Genomic DNA, 12,649 nt, shown 5'->3' on the forward strand with positions numbered 1-12,649 from the left:
AGAAGTCTGTTGCTGTAAGTTTTTAGCGTCAGATTGTCTGTCGCTGTAGCCGCTTTTAACGTCAGATCGTCCATCGCTAATATCGGTGTTGTGGTGTAGTGTCCATCCACACATCCATCCGCGCATATCACATCAATCACAATATATATCACATATATAATAATAAGTGCTCAAGTCCATCCAAATAAATCCACAAGCTGACATATATATGCATATACGTGGCAAACCAACCACTAGCTGACATATATCACTGTAAATTGTATTTTTGATATATTAGTGCTCACGAAAAAAGAATACAGGCGATAAACATATAAGAAACATATGCAAGAGACCAGGTCCACTTAATTCGAAAGGGTAATAAATGGTAGCAAAATGTACCAATAACAACATGATCACCCCATGAGTCCAATGGCTGATTAGATACACACACGACTTGAAGCTCAAACGAAATAAAATGTTTTGAAAAACCAGTTACAACCAGTAGACTGAACTAGCTACATTATATATTGCCAATTCTGCACTTGAAATGATCCTAGAAACCATACTTGATGCGCCACAAAGAGACAATGGATCCATTAATCGATGGCCATATATAGGGCCCAACATCACTCAGTAATCAATACCTGAAAAAGTTTGATCGCACAAAATAAGCTTAGAGAAACGTTACACGAGGAGAAACAAAAAGTTTCAGTTACTCTACATGGAAACTTCAAATAAAATAATAGGATTCTAAGGATGGGCAATTGATGACCAGCAGCATGAAGTTATAATCTGAAAAAGTTCTACAAATATGGAGTCAATTGGATATTATGATTAGTAGTTTGGGAGAGTTTTCTAGTTATGTCAATTAACAATTTCTAATGCATCTGCAGAAATTTGATTATTCTTTAAAGCCAAACAATCAGTTAAACGTGTCTGTGCAAGGAAAGGTTTGTGATCTTTGTTTTCTCAATAAACATGAGCAGCGTTAATTAGGATAGGTTCTTCTGCATCAAACATGGGTGAATAACAGAAGTACATGGTTAGAAAGGATGCATGGTACCTTATAGTTGAACGTGTAATCTTAATGTTCTATATGCTGTTTGTCAAGGTTTCCAATCCCAGTATCCGTAAAGACTGTCTTCAAAGCTCTCTGAATCCTTTCATCCACTGTCAGACATTTGATGTTAACTTTTTTAAGTCACCTCAATGAAATTGGTGGATCAATTGGATGGTAGTCTTCTACTTCCAGCTGTGAGCATGTTTTTTCTGTAGACAAATAAACGAAATTTCTCATGATTGCATACATGCACAGCAGGTCAGAGAATGTAAAAAATGAACTCTTGTATTGTATATATGGAAGACATACCTCACAGAGTTCAATAGTGAGCTTTTCTAGGTTTGGCGTGAGTTGCAGGAAGGGAAGTAGTGCATGCAGAGCACCTGTCAAACAGCAATTCTCAAGGTAAAATGTCTTTAAATTCTTAAATACTGAGCAGAATGCCAAATCCATTTGGAAGGTAGCCGGAAACGAAAAGGAGTCACTACGGGAAACTGGTAATTTACCGAGTGTTGAATACTTTGCCGAGTGCCAAATATCGGGCACTCGGCAAAGACTCAGTTTGCCGAGTGCAGCCGTCGGCAAAATAAAACACTCGGCAAAGGCTATTTTGCCAAGTGCCCAGTACTCGGCAAAATATAGGCACTCGGCAAAGAAGGTTTGGTGCACGTTGTCACGTGCGATGCTTACAAACTAGGACATCTCCATATGTTATATCTGATATCACACGTGGAGATGTCTTGGTTTGTAAGCATTGTACGTGACAACGTGCACCAAATGTTCTCAAATTTTTATCATAGCCTCCACATACGATATCACGACATCTCAACAAGTTTCATGATTTTCGGACTTCGTTTCCTTTTTATAGAATTTAAAAACACTTCGCACGCAAGTTCGCGGTCATGTTTCGTGAACAAGATGTCCCAAATTTCGGGACTGTTCCTGGATACGGCCTCACACTACTCAGTAACATGACTATCATTTTTTGAATCATTAAATTCCATTATTCGTACCACGTGTAGTTCAAATTTATATTTTTTGAAAAAATTTAAGTAAACGAAATAAAGTAACTAAATATATCAAAAAGCCACAAAAAATCCCCAAATTCTAACTAGCAGTTCCTGGTACCTTAAAAGGGCTGCACAAAAAATTTAGAGGCAAAAAAAAAATCTTTGCCGAGTGCCGGGGCATGGCACTCGACAAAGGGGTCTTTGCTGAGTGCCAAGAATAAGGCACTCGGCAAAGAGGATTTTGAATTTTTTAAAAAAAAATTCCTCTTTGCCGAGTGCCTTCACAGGGGCACTCGGCAAAGACATTTCGAAAAAAAATTCTTTGCCGAGCGCCGTGTCAGGGACACTCGGCAAAGTATTTTCCAAAAAAAAAATCTTTGCCGAGTGCCAGATTTGGGAGACTCGGCAAAGAATTTTTTTTTAAAAAAAAACCTTTGCCGAGTGCCAGATCGGAGGCACTCGGCAAAGTATTTTCCAAAAAAAAAATCTTTGCCGAGTGCCTGATCTGGGACACTCAGCAAAGAATTTTTTTTTTAAAAAAAACCTTCTTTGCCGAGTGCCTAACAACGGGCACTCGGCAAAGAAGTATGTGGCCGAACACCGTTACGCGGGGCAGCCTATGCCGAGTGCCGTGCTTTTGCCGAGAGCCTGGCACTCGGCAAAGAAGTCCTTTGTCGAGAGCCTTTTTTTGCCGAGTGCAATTCTTTGCCGAGTGCGGCACTCGGCAAAGAAGGTCTTTGCCGAGTGCCCGATTTTTTACACTCGGCAAAGCAGTTTGCACTCGGCAAATATCCCGTTTCCAGTAGTGTACATTGTTGTGTTAATTGTATTATGTATACTTCTATATACCTATATAATAACATTAAAAAGAAAAAAAATCGGTTCATCATCACTTTGTCCCTCGTTCGTCCATTTCGCACTCCTACCATTTTTTTTGTATCCCTTGACCCGATCCCTCTTGTTGATAGATAAAACCTTTGTTGGCGCCGCACCACTCTTGTGGTGGATAAGTCGGTCAAGCTCGTATGCATCACGATTCCTCAGAGCTCGACGTGCGAGGTGGCTCACTTTCTACCTATCTAAATCGTGTGCACACAATAGCCACGTATTTAAGGCGAGTCAATTTTTTATCAATTTCTCATACAGGATTAATCCTTATTTCACTTAGCATTTGTTATAGGCATTAGATTTATTTGATTTAATGGAAATATGGTTGGACCAAGTCCAATTAAATTCAACAAATATAGCTAGCTGTTTAAAATTGACTTAGACGGACCCATACGGCCACACAAGTTGTACATCCTATTGTAAGGCATGTACATATTTGCTAGCCTAATTAAAAGGAGAAATTTTCTTCTTCCACTTTTAGGTCTGTCGCTCTCTCTCCTATCCATCTCTCTATAAGAATCCTAGCAGTATGTGATGAATATATAAGAGATAATAAAAGTCCTACTAGGTTTACAGTCTCCTCTGTGGTCCGAACTCACGTCCGGTGCTCATAAGAGTTAGAATGGTACGTGTCCAGGCACACCTCAAAGTCTAATTCTAAGACATACACTACAAGAAAATGGAATATCCTTGGCGGTCAACAGTTTCCTTTAGGGGCGAAATTGAACCCCCAAGGATATATCATTGCCTCAGCAGTTGTATGAAATCTCCAAGTAAATGCATGTTCTTGATTGCTAACTCAAACCGCCAAGGTAATTATACATTGCCTTGAGTGCGCTGTTGGGGGATTTAACTTCGCCAGGAAAACCTAACCCCTGAAACTTTAGAGTTGAAATTATGATTTCTATAACAAACTTTACTTGCAGGGAAAAGAAGTAAAGCGAAGGTGGAAATTTGCCTTCGTCAGAAAGATTCCGTCTTCACTAAAAGGATCTCGTCTTCGCTGGTGAAAAGAAGAAAGCAAGATTAGACGAAGACAAAAGTTTGACTTCGCCTAACATTCTGAGAGAAGAAGATAATCAGAGCAAAAATCAACTAAGTCTAGAAGACGAAGACCTCAATGAAGTGGATGTACAAAAGTTGGAGAATGAAGACTCAAAAGGGAAAAAGGACCACTTCGCCCTTGTAGTTGAAAAGGGTTATAACTATTTGAGTTGGGGGTAAAATAATCATTTTATGTAAAGTACGAAGACTAGGACCCCTATAAATACCCCGTCTGACATGTACAATCACTACAAGAAATAGGGCTTTACATGACGGTTTACTGGTGACGTTCTAAGAAAGCATCATAGAATTGTATTGTCTATGACGGATCATTCCTAAGGTGATACATCTATGACAACTGGTTTAGTTGTCGTCACTGTTGAACGTCACGGATCATATTCCCTCGTAAATAGGGAAGTTGGTACCCTAGGGGAAGGTGGTACCAGCCTGTCGATGAGGTTAAATGTGCAAAACTTTTTTTTGAAAGTAAATGTGCAAAGACTATTGCCACGACCAGGAGTCGAACTGCAGGGATCTTGTATTCAAGGGTAGGGAACTAACCACTGAGATGCAGCGTTGTTTTCGATGAGTACTGATCTGTTTTAGATTTTGTCCTCTGTTGAACAAATTATAGTGCTTTGAAATTCCTAGTCTGTGACGTTCTGTGTTTGAGCGCACAGAAAAAAATATTTCGCACACTTTCGTGGTCCGTGCGGGCCTATGGGACTCAAAATTTTTCCTCCAGTGACTTCCTCCCTCTTATCCTCTCCCATTCTCCCCGCAGCAACACACATGTCCCAGTCTCCAACCTTTCTCCACCTTCCCTGCCATCCTCTCCGACCATCCCTCCCCAATCCACCTCTCTCCATCCAGGTACGCACGACGCGGAGCTATGGCGGAGTGGGGCTGGGGGCTGAAGCTGCGAGCGGCATGGGGCTGCGGGCGGCACGGGGATGCGGGTATCGTGGATCTGCGGGCGGTGTGGATCTGCGGCGCGGAGCTTCGTGCTGAAGCTGCGAGCGGCGGGGTAGCTGCCGTCAGGGGCGGCCGACCGTCCCGTCCTCACGAGCAGGGTCATGACTCCGTCGAGTCGCCTAGTCCTCTGCTGACGGCCAGCTGCCCCGCGTCGACGCGCCCCCGCCTGGCCGCCTCAGCCCTCCGGCCTCCGCCCTTGGCCGGCGCTCGGAGGCCATAGCCAGCCGCCCAGGCACCCACGTCCCACACTCTGCAGTTGTGCTGCTCCTCTCTCCTGTTGCCTGTTGCGGTATGCTTTTGTCTCTTAAACAATAGTAGATTTTAGCTGAACCCAACTCTGAATTTGGTACCAAAATTATAGTGTTTTTAGCCGAATTTGAGCCCCTACAACTTCTAAACGCTGTAGGTTTTGATCCATGTCCTTAAACAAGATCGGTAAACCTTTATGTCCAGAACATATTTGTTTATGATAGAGTGAATCATGTACATGTGAATTTAGGAGAAATTCTTTGATGAACAAAGGATCTCAGTCTCAGTTATGAGCTCTGAACTTATAAATTGCAGGTATATTATTATCATAATTTTGACATTAGTTCTCCAACCTAATGTATATTGTGTGCTCTGTACTAAATAATGGATGCTTCTCAATCGATACTTGGCACCAATGATGGTTGTTGCTCTAGTGCTGCTTTTGGAATTCAACAAGGTATGTTGCTAATTTGCAGCAATCTAGATTAGAGAAGATAGCTAGCCAATTTAATTTTTTATATGCTCTGTTACCAATATGATTTCTGAGAACTTGAGATGCACAAACGACCTTTATTCTAGAACTTGTCACTTATACTGCAAACTACAATCAGTAGCAATAGAAACTTTAGTTCCAGATAGTCATTCCAGGAACTCAGTACTTAAGAGTTTCTAGTGTTCATGGTATCTGTTCCTCACATTTGCAGGCATGTATGGCCAATGTGAACTTGTCAACACAGGCCTAGTGGACTCGTGATACAACTTTCACTAGCTATTTTAACTTATAGAGCTGCCATCAGTGAGGTGCCCCTTTTCCATATTACTATACTAGCCATGCAAATTATTGTGTTAAAAAAATTACTATACTAACTGTGCAAATGCAACTGCCAAGCCAAATTGTTGGAGGCTGCAGCTTCAGTTCTTCTCAAATTGGTTGGCTAAATTGTTGGCCATCTAGAGGAGCAGTATAAGTGACAAGTTTAGAACAACATTTGATAGGTTTCCAGCTTGCAAGTGACAAGTTCAAGAACAAGTCATTTTTGTAACTCCTTGTATTATTTCAACCTGTTTTGGACTTTTGGTTATGTTTCCAGCTTTGGTGTGCATAGGATATATTAAATTAGGAGATTTGCAGAACACAAGTGATAGATTGTGCAAAGATTGGACAAAACCATATCTAGTGCAAACATTTGACTAAGTGCTATGCTGTTATGTTCATTTGATCTCATGTAGGCCTATCTAGGCTCTCAATATGCTCCTGTCTTCTTCCTAATAAGTTGACAATCTTCAAATAAATAATAGTTGCGATGTAGAAGTTTTAACTTGGCCAAAAGACCCTTGCATTTTTTGCAAAGATAGTACCTTTGCACATGTGAGTTTTATTACTGATCAAGTATTCTTTGTAGATGTTTGATGAGGCTATCTGTGAATTGCGGCAAGAGGATCAAGGTGCTCATTGTGGCTATTTTCATTAGTCACGAAAGATTTTGTTGTGCGAGGAAATCATATGAGTTGTTGTTGTACAAGCCAACATCTTAGTTTTGTAGGTACTTGAGTGTAGCTTGGTTATTGCCGTAGTATTTCATGTGAAATATTGTACAAGTACAAATGTTGATGGTTTCAATGAAAATGATGAGCAATATTTTGTCAGTTGTGAGCTTTGTTCCAGTTTATGTGTGTTTCATGAGTGTGCTTTAATGTGTGGCATGGTTAATATTGATTGTATGGTTAATGTTGTGATGATTTGGTACTAATTTGTGATGTTCTTTTTCATCACTATGGTTTGGATCTAGGCTTGGATCTGGGCTGGTTATAGGAGACAGACAACTAATTCATGACGAACAAAAAAGCCAATCTGTGATGGTCCATTTTGGTCCAACAAATGTATGACGCGGGATACATGACATTTTTCTTGATCGTCATCATGAGTTAACTGTGACGCATTTTTGCTTGTCTGTGACCAAAGTACGACCATGGAATGAATACAACTTTGTCTTGTGTTCAAACTTTGATGCTTGTGTAATTTCTTACCCAACATCTGGCGCCCACTGTTTGTGTGTGCTCGAAAACTCCCATGACCATGCGAAGCTAATGGACAGGCCTAACAAGAAAGTTACCACTGGGGTAACCGAAGATGACCCACCAACAGTCGAAGACCAAAGCCTCAAAAAAGATACACCCCAAGACCCAAACTCTTCAAAGGCAAGCGAAGCCGAAAAACAAAGACTCAAAGAATTAGAAGAACAAGTGCTGAGAATGCAAAAGGAACTTGAAGAATGTCGCGCAAGAGCAAGAGAAAAGTCTCTAAAACAAAGAATAAAAGAAGCCAAAGCCAATCTTCGAGAACTAAATGAACAACTCCAAAACGCAAGCCACGAAGTTATACATTTAGATGAACCAAATTCAGCAACAAAAGCTTCTCAAGAGAAGAATTCCCAAAAGTCATTCATATCAATTGATAAGCTCTCCCTTGTCAAAAACATTGTAGCTAGCAAAATGGCCCTTGGAGTACAAATTCAACATGATACCAACTTTCGATGGCCAATCTGACCTAAGGCAATTTCTGATGAGTTTTGAAGCCGTAGTAATTTCTGGAGACGGTGATGAAACTATATTAGCAAAATCTCTTGTCATAGCACTTGAAGGACCAGCACAACAATGGTACTCTTCGCTAAAAGCAAAATCCATACATTCATGGGATCAACTTAAAGCAAATTTGCTTGTTGACTTCCAAGGATTCCAACTAGCTGGCCTCACAGATATAGATCTGTTCAATTGCATGCAACAAATCAAAGAGCCCCTGAGCCAGTACTTCAAAAGATTTATCCAAATCATGGCACAAATTCTAAACATCCTAGACAAAATGGTGATAATAGCTGCAATCAAAGGACTTCGAGTAGGCCAATGTGCTTCTCATCTTGCCCGAAAAAACCAAGTACAGTTGCAGAGCTTTACGAAGTCATCCAAAAATATTATAAATCAGTTGATGTTTACAGAAAAAGAATTGAAGAAGAAAACAACTTCAGGGCTCAAATCAAGCAAAGCAACAATAACTTCCATCCTCAAAGACCAAACAACTATGAGTGAAGACCATTTACGCCACATAATCAAGTCAATCAAATCGAGAATGACAACAATTCAATAGCTGAAATTGATTATCCTCACCAAAATCAATATAACCAGCAAAGTCAATTCAATAAAAGAACATTTGAAAGAGGAGGCTTTGGCACAAGAGGAAGAGGAGGAAGAGGAAGAGCACCTTTAAAACCTGAAGATATGTACTGCATTATTCATGGCAAAGGGGCTGGACATACATCTAAAATATGTCCTAAAGTAACTAAAAGCATCGAAGAAGCCCAAGAAGAAAACAGGGCACCAAGCCAGTAAAAATTGTCAATCATGTGAGGGAAGAATAGCAAAGTTCTTATCAAACTTATTACCCAATGCACTATGGACATCCCCAAGCACTACTTCCAGGGCCACTTCTCGCATACAGCTATGAACCCCTAGCAATGTATCATCCCATGCAAAATCAATGGAGGCAAAATCAATCTCAGCAATCAAATATTCAATCAGCACAACCTAAAGCTTCAGTTGCAAACAACAACCCACAAAACAATCAAGCCAAGCAAGAGAATAACTCCCCATCAGTTTCAGCGGTGAACAATAATGCAATCATCCTAAGCAGAGGAAGAATATTAACAATCACGGAAGAAAATAGCATGGATCATGAAAATAACAGTCAAAGAAGAAACTACTTCCGAAGAGTAAATTCAATTTCAATGGAAGGCCCATATAAAAAAACAAGAAGGTCTAATCTACCAATCATATTTTCACAAGAAGACCTTCAGCTGAAAGATTACCCACATATGGATGCTATGGTAATCGAAGCAAACATTGATGGTTGGGCAGTCTCAAAAATATTTGTTGATGGAGGCAGCTCTGCTGACATTATATTCACATCACCAATTTATGCATGAAAATTGATCACAAAATGTGAGGAAGAGCTGAGCATCCACTCTATGGCTTCGGTGGGAAGAACATCCACTCAATTGGAAGAATAATTTTGCCAGTCTCTTTTGGAACAGTAAGCAATACAAGAACAAAGCAAATAGCATTTGATGTGGTTGACATGTACTATCCATACAATGCACTCTTCGGAAGAGGAACTTTAAATACATTCGAAGCAGTCATAAGCTACTCATACTTATGCATGAAAATGCCAGCAATAAATGGAGTAATCACAGTACACGGAGACCAAACTGAGGCAAGAAACATTGAAAAAGAATATATTCTAGGACAAAAGAATGTTCACGCAATCGTTGAAAAAGAAAAAGAAGAAACAGAAAATGCGAAGCCTCAACTCAAAGTTGAAGCTTGTGAAGAAACAAAAAGAGTACCTCTTGATCCATTAGTCCCAGACAAACAAGTCATCATAGGTACTGGACTTTCTCAAGAAGAAGAGGATAAACTTGTGGAATTTCTTCGAATTAACAAAGATATATTCGCTTGGTCATCAAATGACTTAGGAGGAGTCAGTAGAGACATAATCAAACACAAACTAGACATCGATCCAAAAGTGAGACCAAAAAAGCAAAATTTGAGAAAACTAGTCGAAGACATATTTCAGGCTACCAAAGCTGAAGTTCAAAGATTGCTTGATGCAAAAGTTATAAGAGAAGTTCAATTCACAACTTGACTCGCAAACATTGTCATGCCTAGGAAAAAGAATGGAAAATGGCGAATGTACATCGATTTCACAGACCTTAATAAAGCGTGCCCAAAACATAATTTTCCACTACCAAGAATTGACACATTAGTCGATCAAGCAGCTAGAAGTGAAATGCTAAGTTTCTTGGATTGTTTTTCTGGCTATCATCATATTTGGATGAGAAAAGAAGATGAAGAATTCACAAGTTTCATCACCCCATTCGGGACTTACTGTTTTGTAAGAATGGCAGAGGGGCTTCGCAATGCTAGCACAACATTTATTAGAATGACTTCAACAGTGCGTCACGAATAAATTGGCAAAACCTACTCAACTACATTGATGACATAGTAGTCAAAAGCAAGAAAAGAAGAGATCACATCGAAGACCTCCAAGAAACATTTACAAATCTCAGGGAAGCAAATTTAAAGTTAAATCCTAAAAAGTGGACCTTGAGAGTCCAAAAGGGCAAAATTCTATGCTGCATTGTATCAGCAAAAGGAATCGATCCAAACCCAGACAAAGTCTAGGCAATCTTAAACATAAAAGTTCCTGAAATATAAAGGACGTTAAAAAATTGACAGGATGCCTTAAACAGGTTCATTTCAAAATTAGCAGAGCGAAGTCTGCCGATATTTTAAGCACTCAAGGGAACAAAAAGTGACTTGGCATGGGGACCTTCGCAACAACATGCATTCGAAGAAATAAAAAGTTACATGTTAAAGCCAAATACTCTAACCACACTAACCCTAGGGGCTGAATTGCTCCTATATGTCTCAGCAATAGAAAGTGTAGTGAGTGCAGTCTTAGTTGAAGAACAAGAAAATGAACACATAAAAAGACAAGTCTCAGTCTACTTTGTTTCAGAAGCTCTATCTGGCTCAAAAATCTATTACTCGGAAATCGAGAAAATAGCTTACGCAGTTTTAACTGCAGCAAGAAAATTGAAGCACTATTTCCAAGCTCACAAAATCAGAGTACCAACAAACTATCCTCTGAAAGAAGTTTTGCAAAATTGCAGATCATCTGGAAGATTGGGAAAATAGGCAGCAGAACTATCTCAGCACTACATCGAATTCCAAAAAAGAACATCAATAAAATCCTTGGCGGTCAACAGTTTCCTTTAGGGCTGAAATTGAACCCCCAAAGATATATCATTACCTCAGCAGTTGTACGAAACCTAAAAAAAATGCATGTTCTTGATTGATAACTCAAACCGCCAAGATTATTATACATTTCCTTGAGTGCGCCATGTTTACTTGAGTGTTATTATTACAAACTGCTAAGGTATTTCCTCATTTCTTTCATGCTATACGAAACCATCAAGGTACTTCATATTTCCTTGATGTTGTTACAAACCATCAAGTTAATTCTCATTTCCTTAGGTGTAATTGGAAACCACCAAAGAAGTGATAGTTTCTTGGGTGCAAACTCTCAAGTAAATTGTTGTAGCTGCTAAGAAAAAATGTTCAATTTCTACTCATTCGCCTTAACTACCAATACAATGGACTCAATGCATTCCTATTAGTTAGACATTGCATCTTATAGACACAAATGCTCCCTTGACATGGTTATGAAATTAAATATGGTTTTTTTGGTGCATTAATCCAACAGAAGGTACAATTTTGAGTTGCTATGCATTAGAGAATGCATATTGGCACTTAACTTGAGATGTCCAGTTAGTTTTAAAGCTTGCATGCAACATACTAATATTGTATGAAGGCATAGTTTATATCAAGTTGTAGAGCTCGAAGAGATATATAACTTTGTAGTTGATGGCTTTTCTAAAACTTTTAGTTTAAACTTTTTCCATTTGAAATTATTTAGAGTCTTAAATATTTAATACAAAATCCACTAAAGTGGATAAAAAAGAAAGAAACATCTACTTATTCATAGATAACTCTGAGATATAGTGGTAAGTGAGTTTCACCTGAAACCTTAGGTCTTGAGTTCGTTTTAGGTCATGAGTTTGATTTTTTCCAGTTGTGGCATCCCTGGCAATTCTTACAAATATCTTGGGGTCATGGATCCTCAAGAAAATATATATCCTTGGTGGTTGATACAAATACCTTGGGGTCATTGGAACTCAAGAAAATATATATCCTTGGGAGTGTTATATTTCCTTGACGTTGTTAAAAATCTGACCTCGTCTTTGTTTCCTTGGCGGCCAAACCCTTAAGAAAATCATTTGTGGTGGCCGTCCCCAAGGTAATTGAATTTCCTTTGCTCTCTGCCCTTAACGAATAATATTCTTCACGATTTTTATGCTTTTCTTGAGGATTTTCGTCCCTTAAGGACATTCCGTTTTGTGCAGTGATATTGGAACAGACAATGCAGTCTGTATATTTTGTTGCAACATACAGGTATGCATATTTGCTATAATATTAAAACAAAGAATTTCTTTGTCTAAATTTTTGTCCTCGGTCTTTCTAGGTCTGTCCATCCCTCCACTCCCTAAGAATTAATAATAGTCCTGGCCAGAGCAGTAGTATCATGCATGTCTGTGGCCCGAAGTCCTGAACTCGTCTCCTGTGTTCGTACAAGTTAGAATAGCATTCGTCCAGCCACACAGTACAGAATTGGATTCCAAAAAATATTAGAACAGATGACTGTGTTAAAATATGTCATTTGGCAAGGTTATTCAACCTCTGCGACTACCTGCACGTACTACCACGGCACGGTAGGGCGCCACCTTCGGCCCTTCGCGCACCGCCCCCCAACATCATGGTACAGCGGACT

The 12,649-nt window shown here is 39.5% G+C and overlaps 1 long non-coding RNA gene across 1 annotated transcript; it reads right to left on the minus strand.

Annotated features, from left to right (window-relative positions):
* Positions 1 to 534: 534 nt before the first annotated feature.
* On the minus strand, positions 535 to 1,424 carry LOC136504151 (uncharacterized). The gene is made up of 3 exons (XR_010770790.1): positions 1,349 to 1,424; positions 1,043 to 1,248; positions 535 to 623 (listed from the first exon to the last, which is right to left on the minus strand). It is a non-coding gene; the product is annotated as an uncharacterized lncRNA (long non-coding RNA).
* Positions 1,425 to 12,649: the final 11,225 nt, after the last annotated feature.

Source organism: Miscanthus floridulus, chromosome 14 (assembly GCF_019320115.1).
Source record: "Miscanthus floridulus cultivar M001 chromosome 14, ASM1932011v1, whole genome shotgun sequence".
NCBI classification, from domain to species: domain Eukaryota; kingdom Viridiplantae; phylum Streptophyta; class Magnoliopsida; order Poales; family Poaceae; genus Miscanthus; species Miscanthus floridulus.